The 15,632-nt window shown below is 40.4% G+C and overlaps 1 protein-coding gene across 3 annotated transcripts in view; it reads left to right on the top strand.

Annotated features, from left to right (window-relative positions):
* The window catches only part of RNF130 (ring finger protein 130), a 137,520-nt gene that overhangs the window by 34,189 nt on the left and 87,699 nt on the right, over positions 1 to 15,632 (top strand). The gene's annotated exons all lie outside the window — the stretch shown is intronic.

Genomic DNA, 15,632 nt, shown 5'->3' with positions numbered 1-15,632 from the left:
TTGTGTTTTTTTTGTTTTTGTTTTTGTTTTTTTTTTTTTTTTTTTTTTTTACTATTTCCATAGTTTTGCCTTTCCAGAATGTCTTATAGTTGGAATTATACAGTGCATAGCCTTTGCAGACTGGCTTCACTTAGTATTATACATTTAGGTTTCCTCCATGTCTTTTCTTGGCTTGATAGTGCATTTTTTGAGTGCTAAATAACATTCCGTTTTCTTTTCTTTATACTTTTTTGTTTAATGGTTTATTTCTGAGAGAGAGACAGATACAGAGAGCGAGCAGGGGAGAAGCAGAGAGAGAGGGAAACAGAATCCGAAGCAGGCTCCGGGCTCCAAGCTGTCAGCACAGAGCTGAACCCGTGAACTATTGAGACCATGACCTGAGCCAAAGTCGGACGCTTAACTGACTGAGCCACCCAGGCACCCCAATAATATTGCATTTTCTAGATATACCACAGTTTATCTCTTCACCTCCTGAAGAACATCTTGGTTACTTCCAAGTTTTGGCAGTTATGAATTAAGCTGGTATAAACATTTGTGTGCAGATTTTGTGTGAGCCTAAGTTTTCACATCCTTTGGGTAGATAGTAAAGAGTGTGATTGCTGAGCTGTATAGTAGAAGCATGTTTCATTTTATAAACCGCCAAACCATCTTCCCCAGTGGCTGTACCATTTTGCGCTCCCACCAGCAGTAAATGAGAGCTCCTGCTGTTCCACATCGTTGCCAGCATTTGGTGCGACCAGTGCTCTGGATTTTTGCCATTCTAATAAGTTGTTTTAATTTGTGTTTCCCTGCTGACATATTATATGGAGCTTTTTAATACATATTTTCTTAGTCCTCACCATAACTGCATGGTGCAGGTACTCTCCCATCTTACACATCAAGAGAATTGGCAACAGGAGGGAGACTGAGCATAGGTCCGCCAGTGGTCTCTGATCTCTTAAAGTTGAAACCTAGATGAAGTTGAGTTCTGTATTCATAAGTATTTTAATTTTTTTTTTTATTTTTGAGAGAGAGAAAGAGAGAGAGAGAGAGAGAGAGAGAAAATGAATGAGTGGGGGAGGGGCAGAGAGAGAGGGAGACACAGAATGTGAAGCAGGCTCCAGGCTGTCAGCACAGAGCCTGACATGAGGCTCGAACTCACGGACCATGAGATCATGAGATCATGACCTGAGCCAAAGTCGGATGCTCAACCAACTGAGCCACTGAGGCGCCACTGTGTTGATAAGTATTTTAAAGGTAAATGACTTATTTAAAGAATTAACTTTTAATCATATCATCATGTAATCAATTTTAGACCATTACCTTTCAAAGGGGTCCTCATCCTCACTGAGAGTCACCTTTTGTGTGTATTTTTTTTTTAATTTTTTTTTTTCAACGTTTATTTATTTTTGGGACAGAGAGAGACAGAGCATGAACGGGGGAGGGGCAGAGAGAGAGGGAGACACAGAATCGGAAACAGGCTCCAGGCTCTGAGCCATCAGCCCAGAGCCCGACGCGGGGCTCGAACTCACGGACCGCGAGATCGTGACCTGGCTGAAGTCGGACGCTTAACCGACTGCGCCACCCAGGCGCCCCTTTTGTGTGTATTTTGATAGAGTAATGAGATGGATTTAAATTTCATTCTGTGATTTTTCTTCCTTTCAGGTTAAACCTTTTAGGACTGTATTTTTTGTAGTTGCAAAACTGACACATGCTCACTGCAGAAAAACTGAAATTGTAGGAAAGCATAAGTAATGAAATCGCAAGAATTAGTGATTTTCACTCTCCAGAGATCTCTGGAGACCTGTAACTTTTAATTTCTTCAGGGAAACCAAAAGGAGATTAAGGGCCAGTCTTATTCAGCTGGCCATCTGTGTGGGAACTCTGGACTAGAGACAGTGGCTTTTCTGCTCTGGGCCTCAGAGCAGGTGCCAGTTTGTTCTCCTTGGCTGTTTCAGAGTCAAGAAGAACTTGAAATTTTGAAATTTTGGACCTGATCATTCCATACTGACTTCTTCTTACTGAAAACATGGAGAAAAATGGAGAGGGATAAACTCATCTGAGCAAAATATATTTTTCTTTTCTGGTGATGTTATTTTACATATGCAAAACTGCAGAGAAGCAGCTAGAACAAGTCTTTCTCAAATATGAGATCTGAGGATTATAAGAGAGGAAATTGATACCCTTTTTTATTTTTTAAATGATTTTTGTTTTAAAAAGGAAGGAAGCCTATATAAATTAGCACAGATTTCCATCTGTGTTCCCTTGAAACGTAAGTTAATTCATATATGTTCGTAGACGACCCATGGCAGAAAAAAGGTAAATGGTAAAATAAATTTAGGAAAATGCTTGAAATGTAGTCTACTTGTAGTGGCTCCTGGTAGACATTCTGAGGCCTCTGAGGAGTGTTAGAGTTAAAAACTTGTTCTACCTAGATTAATCTGATTTCCCAAACTTACTTAACCATGTAATCCTTTTATTACAGCTTAGGGTATCATAGCACAGGTAGGGAAATTTAGGGCTAGAGTTTGTGGATATATTCTTAGGAAATGGAACCTTGATGAGGCAAATGGAATAAAAGTAGATGTATGAGCAGTAAGAAATGGCTTCATGTTCTAATTAGACACCTAAAAAATCAGAGTAAGGTGGGAAAATAAATTGGTACAATACTTCAGAGAGAAATTTGGCATTACGTGATATTGCTAAAGAATGCATATATTGTGGGGGCTCCTGGGTGGCGCAGTCGGTTAAGCGTCCGACTTCAGCCAGGTCACGATCTCGCGGTCCGTGAGTTCGAGCCCTGCGCCAGGCTCTGGGCTGATGGCTCAGAGCCTGGAGCCTGTTTCCGATTCTGTGTCTCCCTCTCTCTCTGCCCCTCCCCCGTTCATGCTCTGTCTCTCTCTGTCCCAAAAATAAATAAACGTTGAAAAAAAAAAAAAAAAAGAATGCATATATTGTGATACAGTAATTTCATGCCTATATACATACTCTAGAGTATTTTTCAGTACTTCAGTGTACGATAGACCACCTGGGCATTTCGTTAAAATGCAAATTCTGATTCAGCATATCTGGGGTACAGCCTGACATTCTGTATTTTTAACAAATTTCCAGGTGATGCTAATGCCTCTAGTCCACAGATCTTGCTTTGAGAAACAAGGAAGTGAAAACAGGAAACCTAGGTTTTAGTCCCAAATTTCCCACTGACTTGCTCCGTGACATAGGACAAGTTGCTTCCTGTCTGGGTAGGCCTCTTGTGACTCTAAACCTAGATTCTATGAAAGGCCATGCATCCCCAGTGTGAAAGATAACCACTGTTTATCCTTCTTAGGAGATCTCCCACTTTCTACCTCCAGCCATGTGGGAGCCAGTGGGAGATTTCACACAGTTACACAAACGTTCACAGTCCCTCTCTGTCATCCTCTTGTTACTCTGGATATGTGCATGGGAAACAAACAAGAGTATTCATAGCAGCATTGTAACAGCAAAGTACTGGAAACACCCAGATGTCCATCACAGGAGAACAGAGTGATTATGGCATATTTGTATAGCAGTTAACTGTCAGTGAATTAAAGCCACATGTATTTATATGTATAAATGCCCAAAACACAATAATGAGCAAAAAAGAGTAAGTTGTAGAATATGTACAAATAGCATTTGAATGTTAAAAAAATGCAAGATAGCAGTTGCCATATACGCATGTATATAGGTATGAAATAGCAAAAACACACATTAGATTAGCAAATACCAAATTTGGGGATCATGGTTCTTTCCGGAGAGGGAAATGTAAGTAGGATCAGGGAGAATAATGAGGTTCAGACATATCTGTAATGTGTCACTTCTTAAGCTGAGGGTTGAGTACAGAGATATTCATTGTATTCTCTATAATTTTTTGGTTTTTGAAATCTGTCACAATAAAATTCCTAAGAAAGAAAAGCTCTATAAAGGATCAAAAGGTAAATAGAAGGGTGGCATTTCTGGCTGTGACCAAGTGAGGAGATCAGCAAATTTTCTTAAAAGAAAGCAAGTATACAACTGAACAGAACTGACAGAAGCATCCACTTCAGTGTTCTGGAAATCAGCCAGAGGCATACAACGATCTGAGGCACGTTTATGTTTTGAAAAACTGCCAAACTTTGGGTAAGAACAATGGGAAGCTGTGGTGTTTGGCCAGGGGCTGCTTCCCACACTCCCCAGGCTATGCTGCATGGAGTTTCTGCCAGAGTGGAGCGAGTGGCAAGGTCTGATAGCTTGCTCTGCAGGGACGGAAAGGTGGGTGATACGCATGCCTGACCTGTTGTCCTTGGAAGTGACTTTGTGGGGACAGGGAGATAGAGAAAGGCCAGTGTCTGTCTCTCCCAGCCCAAGGTTGTACCCAGCTGTGTTCTTGCCTGAGACCATACGCTCCGTGGTGACCACTGAGCTGGAGCTGTTTACACTCCTGTATGACCCTGAGACTATGATGTGCACACACATAGGAGACTCAGAAGGGACCTATAGAAGTAACCCAGGCAGGATTGGAAGTGGCCAGAGCTTTGAACTTTCTCTCCTGACAACCAGATCCATTAGCAGATGACAGAAGCCTGACTAATTTGAGATGTTTGAGTACCACCTGTGTCCAGGAACTGGCTGACAGCTAGTTTCTATGAGACACAGTGGCAGTCCTTAGGAAGCTAGTCTAGAGAAGAAGGAAGAAAAGAATATTGAAAAAATATGAAACTGAGCAGAGACATCAGTGGCTGTGCACCAGAGAGGAAGTATATTTCACAGGTGTGGCCCAGTAACGTTACTAAACAAAACGAGCAAACAAGACAACAACAGCAACCTTAAAGGCAAAAAAAGATCAGAATTCAGAGTTGCAACAGTATATTGTCTGAAATGTCTTGTTTCATAATGTTAGCATAAAGATGACAGGCTGTGCAAAGAAGCATGAAACTGCAGTTCATTCACAGAAAGAGTCTGCATAACCTGCCTCTGTGTTCCCAGGTGTGAACTTAGTAGACGCAGACCTCAAAGGGATTAATGTTAAGTATGCTCAAAGAAGTAAAGGAAAACATGATAACAGTGAATGGCACCAATGAGCCAATGCATAGAGACTCTCCATAAAGGATGTAAAACTTACCAAAAAGAGCCACGTAGAAATCATGGAATTGAAGAGTATGATTTTGGAAATGAAAAACATCACTCGAGGACTTGAGCAGCAGATTCAAAATAGCAGAAGAAAGAATCCATGAGCTTGAAGATAGAGCAATAGAGATTATCCACTCTGAAGAACAAGTTGTAAAAAAAATTTTGAAGAAAATGAACAGAAGCTCAAAGGCCTGTGGGACCCTCTCCCAGAGGAGAGGAGAGAAAGTGGCAGGAAGAAATATTTCAAGAATTAATAACTGAAAACTTTCCAAATACGATGTTTTGTAGAAATTGTTAAGAGAGTCCTCAAATTCAGAGTCCTTAGGGTAGCCCAGATAATTTTGAAGAACAACAACGATGTTGAAAGGCTTCATGCTACTTGATTTAAAAACTTCAGTAATCCTAGGGCATTGCGGCATTGGTGTAAAGGATAGGCATTTAGACCAATGGATCTGAATTGAAAGTCTAGAAGTAAAATCCTTCTTTTATACTCCATTGCTTTTCAGCAAAGGTGCCATGACATTTTGGTGGGGAAGAGATAGTCTTTTCAGCAGGTGGTGCCAGAACAGTTGTTTGCCAGATGCAAAAGACAAAAAGGAACTAAGACCTTTACCTTATACTGTATAAAAGTTACCTCACAATAGATATTAGACAAAATGTAAGAAGTAAAACTATATACACTTGTACAAGAAATCATAGGAGAAAGTCTTTGTGATTTGGGACAGAAAGTTCTTACTCAAAAAGCACTATCCATAAAAGACAAAAACAGTGTTAATCATCAGAAGTAAAATACCTTGTTATTCAGAAGACACCATGAAGAAAATGAAAAGACAAGCCGCAAACTGGGAGAAAAGATTTCTGATTCATAGATCTGATAAATGATTGGTATATGAAGAACTCATAAATTGATAACAAGACAACCTAATTTTACAACAGGCAAAGGATTTAATGATTAACCGTTTCATTATTCATTAGAAAACAATCAAAACAACAAACAACAATGAGATGTTATTTCATACCTCTAGAATGACTATAATAAAAAAAGTCAGATATTACCACGTTTTATTGAGGATGTGGGTAAACTGAAACCCTCATATATTGTTGGTAAGAATGTGAAATAGTACAATCAGTTTGGAAGACAGTTTGTCAGGGTTTTTTTTTTTTTTTTTTTTAAGTTAAGCATAAATTTACCATATGACTCTGCAGTCCTGCTCCCAGGAATCTACCCAAGAGAAAAGAAAACAATGAAATATCCACACAAAAACTTGTACGTGAATACTCATTGCATTATTTACAATAGCTAAAATAGTGGAAACAATGCGAATGTTCATCAGCTGGTGAGTAGAGAAGCAAAACATGGCATATGCATAGAACAGAATACAGTTCAGCAATTAAATGGAATTAACTACAGATACCTGCAGCAACAATAAGTCTCAAAAGCATTATGCCACATGAAATGCATGTATTACGCATATAGCGTGATTTCATTTACGTGAAATGTCTAGAAAAGTCACAAAGAGACAGAAGCTGCACGGGTCAGTGGATGTGTGGGTTGGGGGCTGGGTGTGAAGATTAACCATTTGGGCATGAGGGAACTTTTGGGGATAATAGAAATATACTAGAACTAAGTTGTGGTGGTGGTTGCACACCCCCATGAATTTACTAAAACCATCGAATTTACACTTTACAAAAAGTGGATGTGATGGCATGTAAGTTATACTTCATTCAGCTGTTGTTCAAAAGTTCAGGGGTGCGTGGCTGGTTCAGTCAGCGGAGCGTGTGACTCTTGATCTCAGGGTCATGAGTTTGAGCCCCACATTGGGTGTAGACATTTAAAAAAAAAAAAAGTGTAATGCAGGCTAAAGTTCAGAAGCAACACAAAGATTCTTAAACTGGAAGTTTTCTTTGAGTTGTATGCCCTTACGTATTCTTACTTTGAGAAACTTACAGCAAGTATTCATGAGGTGATCTCTTGTGACTTTGGTTCTCATTTTAAGTATTTAGGGTAGGACATTAAAGAGCATATAAGGATAGAATGATATTAAAATGCAAGCAATTAAAATGTGAAAATAAAGACAGTCACTTTGCTTAAGTAGAGACATGCTAAGTGCCTGTGTGTTTGAGACAGAAAGATTAACTCTCAAGTCATGACCTAAACACAGAGGTTAGTTATATATTTTTAGAGTTAGGAAGTCTTTATTGCAACCGAACTGCTCTAGATTGGTGTAGTTTATTTAATCTGAAAAGTTACATAGATTATTTAAATGAAAGCATGTTTGTATTTAAAAGCAGTGGAAGTAAATCCATTCATTGAAAAGATTTCTGAAAAACAATTTTAATTTTTACTTTAAAAAAAATGTTAATTTTTGAGAAAGAGAAAGCACATGCTTAAGCCAAGGGAGGGGCAGGGAGAGAGGGGGAAGGGGAGACAGGATCCAAAGTGGGCTCTAAATTGGCAGCACAAAGGCCAATTTGGGGCTTGAACTCAGGAACCGTGAGATCATGACCTGAGGGGATCAGACGCTTGACTAAGCCACCCAGGTGGCTCCTAATTTTGACTTTCAATTAGAGAAAATTTAAAATGCCATTTTGTGCAAACAAGCTCATTATGGAGTGTGAAAGGGCTTGGGATGTTTCTCCATAAGAGTTTTTGCCCTTTCTTCTTTGAGCCCCTAGGCTTTTATTCTGTCTTCTGTTTTCCAAACAGAATTCACTCTTGGTTTCAGTCTCTTCTCCAGTGGTGGTGCATTTGTTAACATATTCATCACCTCATAAAAACGCTGTGGGCTATTTTGTCTTACAGATCTCTGTTTCTATAGGAATCCCATTCTTTTATTCATCTTTCAGAATCATATTTAAGGGTGTGTCACTGACCTGTAATTTGCCATGGCATTCTCCTCATCTTTTTAGTTACAAAAACAAAATCCTATAAAATAATGAAAAGAGTTTGGCATTGATGGTCACAAGATTGGAATTGGTGTCCTAGACCCACTGACGACTGGCTTTGGGGCTCTAGATAAACCATTGGCTTCGTTTGTAAAACAGTGAGAGCACCTGCCTAATCACCTAACAGGATGATTGTGAATTTATTGCGATAACGAATTTGTTAAATTGTGCCGTTTTTGTTATTCTTTATTCTTGGGCCTTGAGTGAGCACTATCTCTTTTGTAATTATAAAATCAATATGTTTCTCTAAGACTTGTACTTATTTTTTTTAATTTCTGAGTATACTTTCTTCGTTCTTCTGGTCTTAGTATAAAATAATTAATCAACAAGTATTAAATTACATTTGTTCTGTGCCAAGCATTCTGTGATGGACACTGTAGGGATCTACAGAAGAAGTATATGCAAGTAAGTACATGCTCTTAAGGAACATTTACTCCAACAGAGAGACAAACATGCAGGAAATAATTGGGACCCACTGAGTGCTGACTTAACAGGATAAGACCTAGTGATACCAAGGAAGACTTACTGACTCTGATGGCTGGAAGGAACTTATCAGAGGACTTCACAGTGGAGGCTTTCATTGTGCTGGGCCCTAAATGGTGGTCAGGATTTGACCAAAGACAGTCTGTAGGGTAATCATATGAGTCAGAAACCTGCCTGGAGGGGCAGGAGTCTGAGGATGAATGGTAGAAAATGAGGCTGTGGGCCCACTGACAGCAAGCAGAGGGATTTGGGTTCTATATGCTAATTCATCAGCGTAGTTTTTTGAGCTCCTATCAGTTCTCCTGATGTAAACAGGACCCACATGATACCTGCTTTCATGGAGTTAAAATCAAGCAGAGATGATAAACACTGAATTAGAAATCATAATTATGGGGGTGCCTGGGTGGCTAAGTTGGTTAAACGTCTGACTTCGGATTTTGGCTCAGGTTGTGATCTCATGGTTCATGGGTTTGAGCCCCACGTCGGGCTCTTTGGTGACAGTGCAAGCCTGCTTGGGTCTCCTTCCTTTCTTGTCTGCTCTTGCACTGTTCGTGTGCGTGCGCTCTCTCTTCTCTCTTTCTCTCTCAAAATAAATAGACATTAAAAAAATTATAATGATGAAAAGTCTTTATGAAGCAGACTTAAATCCACGGAATCAGAGAGGGCCACCCTGAGGAAATGACATTTGAATAGGAAATCACAAGTTGAGTAGAGTCTTCTAGGCAGAAGAATCCTCAGGGGTGAAGGCTCTGAGGTGGGAAAAACACAAAGTTTAGGTACTGGAGGGTGAGGGGAGTTTGGCCGAAGGGGCAGACAGGGTAATAGTGAATTGGGCTAAAAGGCCTCATCCTCAAAGCAGACATGTGCCCAAGGTAAGGACCAGTTATTAGTGATGGCAGGGATTTGGAAAGACAAGGGAAGTGTAGTTCTCGGCCGGCAAGCCTGATGTCACCTAACTCGAGTGCCTCCTCGGTCCCAGCGCTCTGCTAGGGGCCCTGCAGTGTGGTGTCACACACTGGCCAGGCCACAGCACTAGGCAGTTTGAAGCTCTTCTCCGTAGATGGTTGCTGTCTTGAGCAGCTAGAAAGTTCTTCCTGGCTTCTCTGGCACCTAAGTGTGGGCTTGGGAAACCCAGCAGGGGGCATAGAGGGAAGGACTAGTGGGGAAACAGGCCCCACAAAGCATGGGTCGCCTCCCCCTAGGGGAAGAGCCTGGAAGCAGGAAGGCCCTGGGAAACTGGCCCCTGGCTGATTAGCATTTCTCATGGTGTCAGTGAGACAGTGGTTACAGGAAGATCCTGCTTCAGCCCAGAGCCAAGTGAGACTGGGATGGATGGGAAGAGGGTGAGATTAAACAGCACAGGCTCGGCACATACATCATCTCAAACTTTCTCCAGCCTCCGGCATTTCAGCACAACAATGCTCAACATGCCACAGCTCTCTGCTCTTCTGTTTCTGCTGTTCTCCTTACGTGCTGAGAAGCGCTTGCTGTCCTGGCTCATCAGTGTGCCCCTGTCCCTCCACAGACCCCCTTCTCTCCCTGTGGGGTGGCACTGCCCACCTGAAGTTCCAGGACCCTTGCACCAGCGGCACTGGATGCCCCCTGCAACTTATAACCCATAATCTCCTGGAGTGGACCCAAGATCCATGTCTTAGCCCTCCCCTGCTCACACGTCAATTCTGCCTACCCTCCATTTTAGTCAAGAAACCTTAGATTTGTACCCCTCTGTGCTATGCATTGTAATGTGAACTAATACGAATTGGTAAGAGTCCAAAACCAAAAGACACCTGGATGATGCCCTCAGTGAGTTTACAGTTGAAAGCCTCTGCAGTCTTCAGAGGGCCTTTTTTTGTACTGCTCTGACAGTACCACCCTTCTCCTTTTATGTTGTTGTTTGCGTATTTGATTGGCAGAAGGGAAAAGACTGCTCATTTCTTTATGTGAAAGTGTGCCTTTCCCGTTGTCTGCAGTGGTCAGCAGAATGCCTTGAGCAAAATAAGTGTGTACTGCATTGAAATTATTTTATTAAGATATTTAGTTTTTATTGAGCTTTTCCTTCCATTTAAGGATAGAGTTTATAACTGATTTAAAAATTAGTGTTAAGTACCAGTATTTTGTTTTCTTCCTTTGTCAATGATGTTTCAAGAGCTTGCTTGTGTTGGTTCTAATGAATGCCCTTCATCTGTGGCCTGAAGGACAACTTTCCCAGTGCAGTGTCCGTGACATCATTGACAGGAAAGACAGCTCAATTTGTGGTTTTATTTGTTACCTCTAGTTAGTAGAATGAGTTCTTTGTAATGTAGTTAGCGGATGTGTGGTAGTATATATAAAAGGGAAGTTATGGGCTCTTGGATAGTTTAAAATAATGTACATTTGTCTGAAAGTTAAGGATTTATTTTCTTGGACTTTAAAAATTTATATAGGCTTTTCTGTTACCATTTAACAGTCTTAAAGTGTGTCAAATCGTCAAGTTGGAAATCTCTTACACTTTTATCTGTGTGTCTGTAAGAATCTGTGGATAAATCTGTGGACATTCTTTTCACTGTTAGTAGGAAAATGTAATTTAGATAAAGATGTAACCAAATAATAATGTTGCTTTTCAATCTTATCAATCAGCAGTATCAGGTCCTTCTTACTGTTCCTTTGGCTGGTTGAACAGGATTTGCTGAGTGGCCCTTCATCTTTTTTCCCATCATATTCTCTTAAAAAAAAAAAACTTACATAGCTCTATGTTTATTGTGTAGCAATAAATTAAAAAATACCACACTTTGTAAAATATCAGAAGTTCACTTTGTGAATATAAAAAAATGACTTTATGAAAGCCAGTAAAGGTATATCTAAACATCCTGCAAAATATCTTTAAATATCAATAATTTGGGTCACTTAGTGTTAATCTAGTATCTTTATCCTTTCAAAAAAAAAACCATCAAGAAATAAATGATAGTCATACTGTTATTTTAGTGTTTAAAGTTTTTTGGATCTTACTGAATATGGATTTAATTGCCTCAGAAAAGATGGAGCCTGCAGTTTAAATGCACTGCTGTGGCAGGAAGTAAGTGTTTAAATTGTGTGTATCTTTTTGCCGGAGTTGGCAGATATTTCTCCATGTGATCCATACACTCTTTAGAAAATTCAGAATTAGCAAAAAAAAAAAAAAAAAAGTAAAATTGAAACACTTAATGGAACAGAATAGAAAAACCAGAAATAAACCCACGACCATATAGTCCCTTTATCTTTGGCAAAGCAGGAAAGAATATCCAGTAGGAAAAAGACTGTCTCTTCAACAAATGGTATTGGCAAAACTGGACAGTGACATGTTGGAGAAACTGGACCACTTTCTTACACCATACACAAAAAGAAATTCAAAATGGGTTAAAGAGTTACATGTGAGATCTGAAACCAGAAAAATCCTAGAAGAGTACATAGGCAGTAACCTCTTTGACATTGGCTGTAGCAGCTCTTTTCTAGATGTGTTTCCTGAGGCAAAGGAAGCAAAAGCAAAAATAAACTATTGGGACTTCATCGAAATAAAAAGCTTCTGCACAGCAAAGGAAACAATCAACAAAACTAAAAGGCAACCTACGGAATGGGAGACGATATTTGCAAATGACAGATCAGATAAAGGGTTGGTATCCAAAATATATAAAGAACTTCTAAATCTCCACACCTAAAATACAAATAATCCAGTTTAAAATGGGCAGAAGACATGAACAGATATGTTTCTAAAGAAGACATCCAAATGGCCAATAAACACATGAAAAGATGTTCATCACCACTCATCATCAGAGAAATGCAAATCAAAACTACAGTGAGATGTCACCTCACACCTGTCAGAATGGCTAAAGTCAGCAACACAAGAAATGAGGTATTGGAGAGGATGCAGAGAAAGAGGAACCCACATGCACTGTTGGTAGGAATGCAAACTGGTGCACCCAGTGTGGAGATCACTATGGAAAATCCTCAAAAAGTTAAAAATAGAACCTTCCCATAATCCAGCAGTCGCACTAGTGGGTATTTACCCAAAAAATACAAAAACACTAACTCAGAGGGATACATGCTCCCCTACATTTATAGCAGCATTATTTACAATAGACAAGTTATGTAAGTAGCCCAAATGTCCGTTGATTGATGAATGGATAAAGAAGTGGTACGGGGCGCCTGGGTGGCACAGTCGGTTAAGCGTCCGACTTCAGCCAGGTCACGATCTCGCGGTCCGTGAGTTCGAGCCCCGCGTCAGGCTCTGGGCTGATGGCTCAGAGCCTGGAGCCTGTTTCCGATTCTGTGTCTCCCTCTCTCTCTGCCCCTCCCCCGTTCATGCTCTGTCTCTCTCTGTTGCAAAAATAAATAAACGTTGAAAAAAAAATTTTTTTTAAAAAGAAGTGGTATATATACACAATGGAATATTATTCAACCATAAAAAGTAATGGTATCTTGCCATTTTCAATGACATGGATGAAGCTGGAGAGTATAATGCTAAGTGAAATAAGTCAGAGAAAGACAAATACCACATGATTTCAATCGTGTGGAATTTAAGAAACAAGCAAAGGGGAAAAAGAGACACACCAAGAAGCCGACTCTTAACCATAGAGAACTGATGGTTACCAGAGGGGAGGTGGGTGGGGGATGGGGGAAATAGGTGATGGGGATTTAAGGAATATGCTTGTCATTGTGAGCACCAGGTGATGTATGGAAGTATTGAATCACTATTTTGTGCTCCTGAAATTGATATAACATTATATATTAACTAACTGGAATTGAAATAAAAACTAAAAAACAAAAACAAAAAAAAACTGAAACACTTAAGCAGTAGCTTTTTAAAAATAAAAATCACTTGTAAAAGAATAACTGCTGATGATTCCATTCAGAAACTTTTCTAGAAGCTCTGAAGTTTTCCTTTACTTCTCTGAATCTTAATTTACGTGGCAGTGAAGAGCCCCTCCATCTGCCAGAGACTTGAGACAATGTATCTACTAGCCTTCCTGTCTATCTCTGACCTTGCAGGCTCTGTGTCCCAAGTCGGTTGCTTAAACTCATCACTTGATTTGCCTTTTTACCTTTCTTGTGCTTATCTTTTCCTCACCAGCAGTGAAAGAGAGGAGGAAGCCAGAATCATATAAGGGATTGACAGAGGTTTAGAATAGCAGCGTAGAAATCCATTCCAAAGTTTACAGGATGGAAGACACTTCTTACTTGATAGCTGTTCACATGCTGCTGACCTGGATTTGCAGTTGCAAGCTCAGAGTGAGTCCCACAGGCCAGGCTACTAGGGATGGTGGTGGCATGCCTTCGAGGCCCGGTGAGGAGGCCCCAACCCTGACTGATGCCTTACAGTGTTCGTGCTTGTCAGGTCAGGGTTTTTAGGGCGTGGGGAGTGAGGGATATTTGAGGCAGGATAATTCTTTGCTCTGCAGGTTTCCCCTTGGTGTTATATAGTGTTTAGTCTCCCAGGCCCATGCCTCACAAGTGCCAATGACACCTGTCCGTCTGTGTGGCAGTATAAAACCCTTCCCCAGAGTTTGCGGACTTGTCCCGAGAGGCCTTTTCTGCTCCTCTGAGACCCACTGTCACACTCCCAAGTCTGTGGGATGTGTAGAGGAGGAATGAAAGGGGGTCCCTCAGTGATGGTAGAGGGCGGGGAAGATGGGAATGGCAAAATGATGAAAGAAAAACGATAGGCTTTTATATTTACCCACAGAGTAGCATGTCTGGTGTCCTTGTTCCTCTGTCTCCCTGGTCCCAGGTTCTGTCTGGTGTCCTTTCCCTGTCAACGTAGGTAGTTTTTACCATTTCTCATAATGCAGAGCTGCTGGGGATGAAGTCTCTCATCGTTTATCCGAAAGTGCCTTTTCTGACATCATTTTTCAAGAACATGGACACAGAATTCTGAGTTGATGGTATTTTCCTTTCAGCACCTTAAAAAGTGTTGCGACTTTGTTTTCCAGCCTCCGTTTTTCCTGATGGAAAGATGTTCTTTTATGTAATGAGTCTTTTTTTTTTTAAATAAACTATTTTTTTAAGAACTGTTTTACATTTATAAAAAAAATTGCAGAGATAATACAAAGAATTCCCATAGACCTGCACCCAGTATCCTCTATTATGTAACTAACATCTTACATTAGTGTGGTACCTGTGTTATGATTAATGAACCGATCAGTATAGGTACATCATCATCAACTACAGTCTACTTGATTCACATTTCCTTAATTTTTACATAATGTCCTCCGCCTGTGCCAGGGTCCTATCCAGGAGGGGATGTCGTTGTATCTCCTTAGTCTTTGGCTGTGACACTTCCATGGACTTCCCTTGTTTTTGATAACCTTGACAGTTTTGGGGAGTGCTGTTAGGTATTTTGAAGGATGTCCTTCAGTTGGGATTTATTTGATCTTTTTTTCATGATTAGACTGAGGACCTGGGTTTTTGAGAGGAAAACCACAGGAGTAAAGTGTCATTCTCAATATCCTATCAAGGATACATATTATCACCATGAATGATCACTGTTGGTGTAGACTTTGGTCACCTGGTGTTTGTCAGGTGTGTTTTCAGGCTTCTCCACTGGAAAGCTCCTCTTCTCTCTCTTCCATAAAGGAGGTCACCATGCACAGCCCACACTTAAGGAGGGGGAAGTTCAGCTTCCCCTCCTTAGGGCAGAATGTTACTTATCTGGAATTATTCTGCATGGATAATTTGTTTCTTATCTACTTATTAATTTGTTCAGTCATTTATATCAGTTTGGACTCATGGATATTTATACTTCGTATTGTAATATAATACTACTGGGCTTATTTTTGTTGCTCAAATTAAATTATATTTGGCCATTAGGAGCTCTTTCACTTGGCTCCTGCATCCTTTGACGTGCACCCATTACCATGGGTATTGGTTTTTTGTTTGTCTTGTTTTTGAGCACGTTCTTCCTTTCTGGTGCTGTGAGATGCTCTGGGCTCGTCCTATATATAGTTTCTGTCCCAGCCTGAGAATCAGCCATTTCTCCCAGGAAGCCTGGTTTCTGTTTTTGGCGAATGACACTAGAAGCCAAGCTCTGGGCATTAGATGTGCTCATTACTATGAGGTTCTGTTGCTTCTGGGTCCTCTCAGCTGAC

This window comes from Puma concolor, chromosome A1 (genome assembly GCF_028749965.1).
Source record: "Puma concolor isolate L17-30 chromosome A1, mPumCon1.1.hap2, whole genome shotgun sequence".
Lineage (NCBI taxonomy): Eukaryota > Metazoa > Chordata > Mammalia > Carnivora > Felidae > Puma > Puma concolor.
This window is presented reverse-complemented; position numbering and strand designations above follow the sequence as displayed.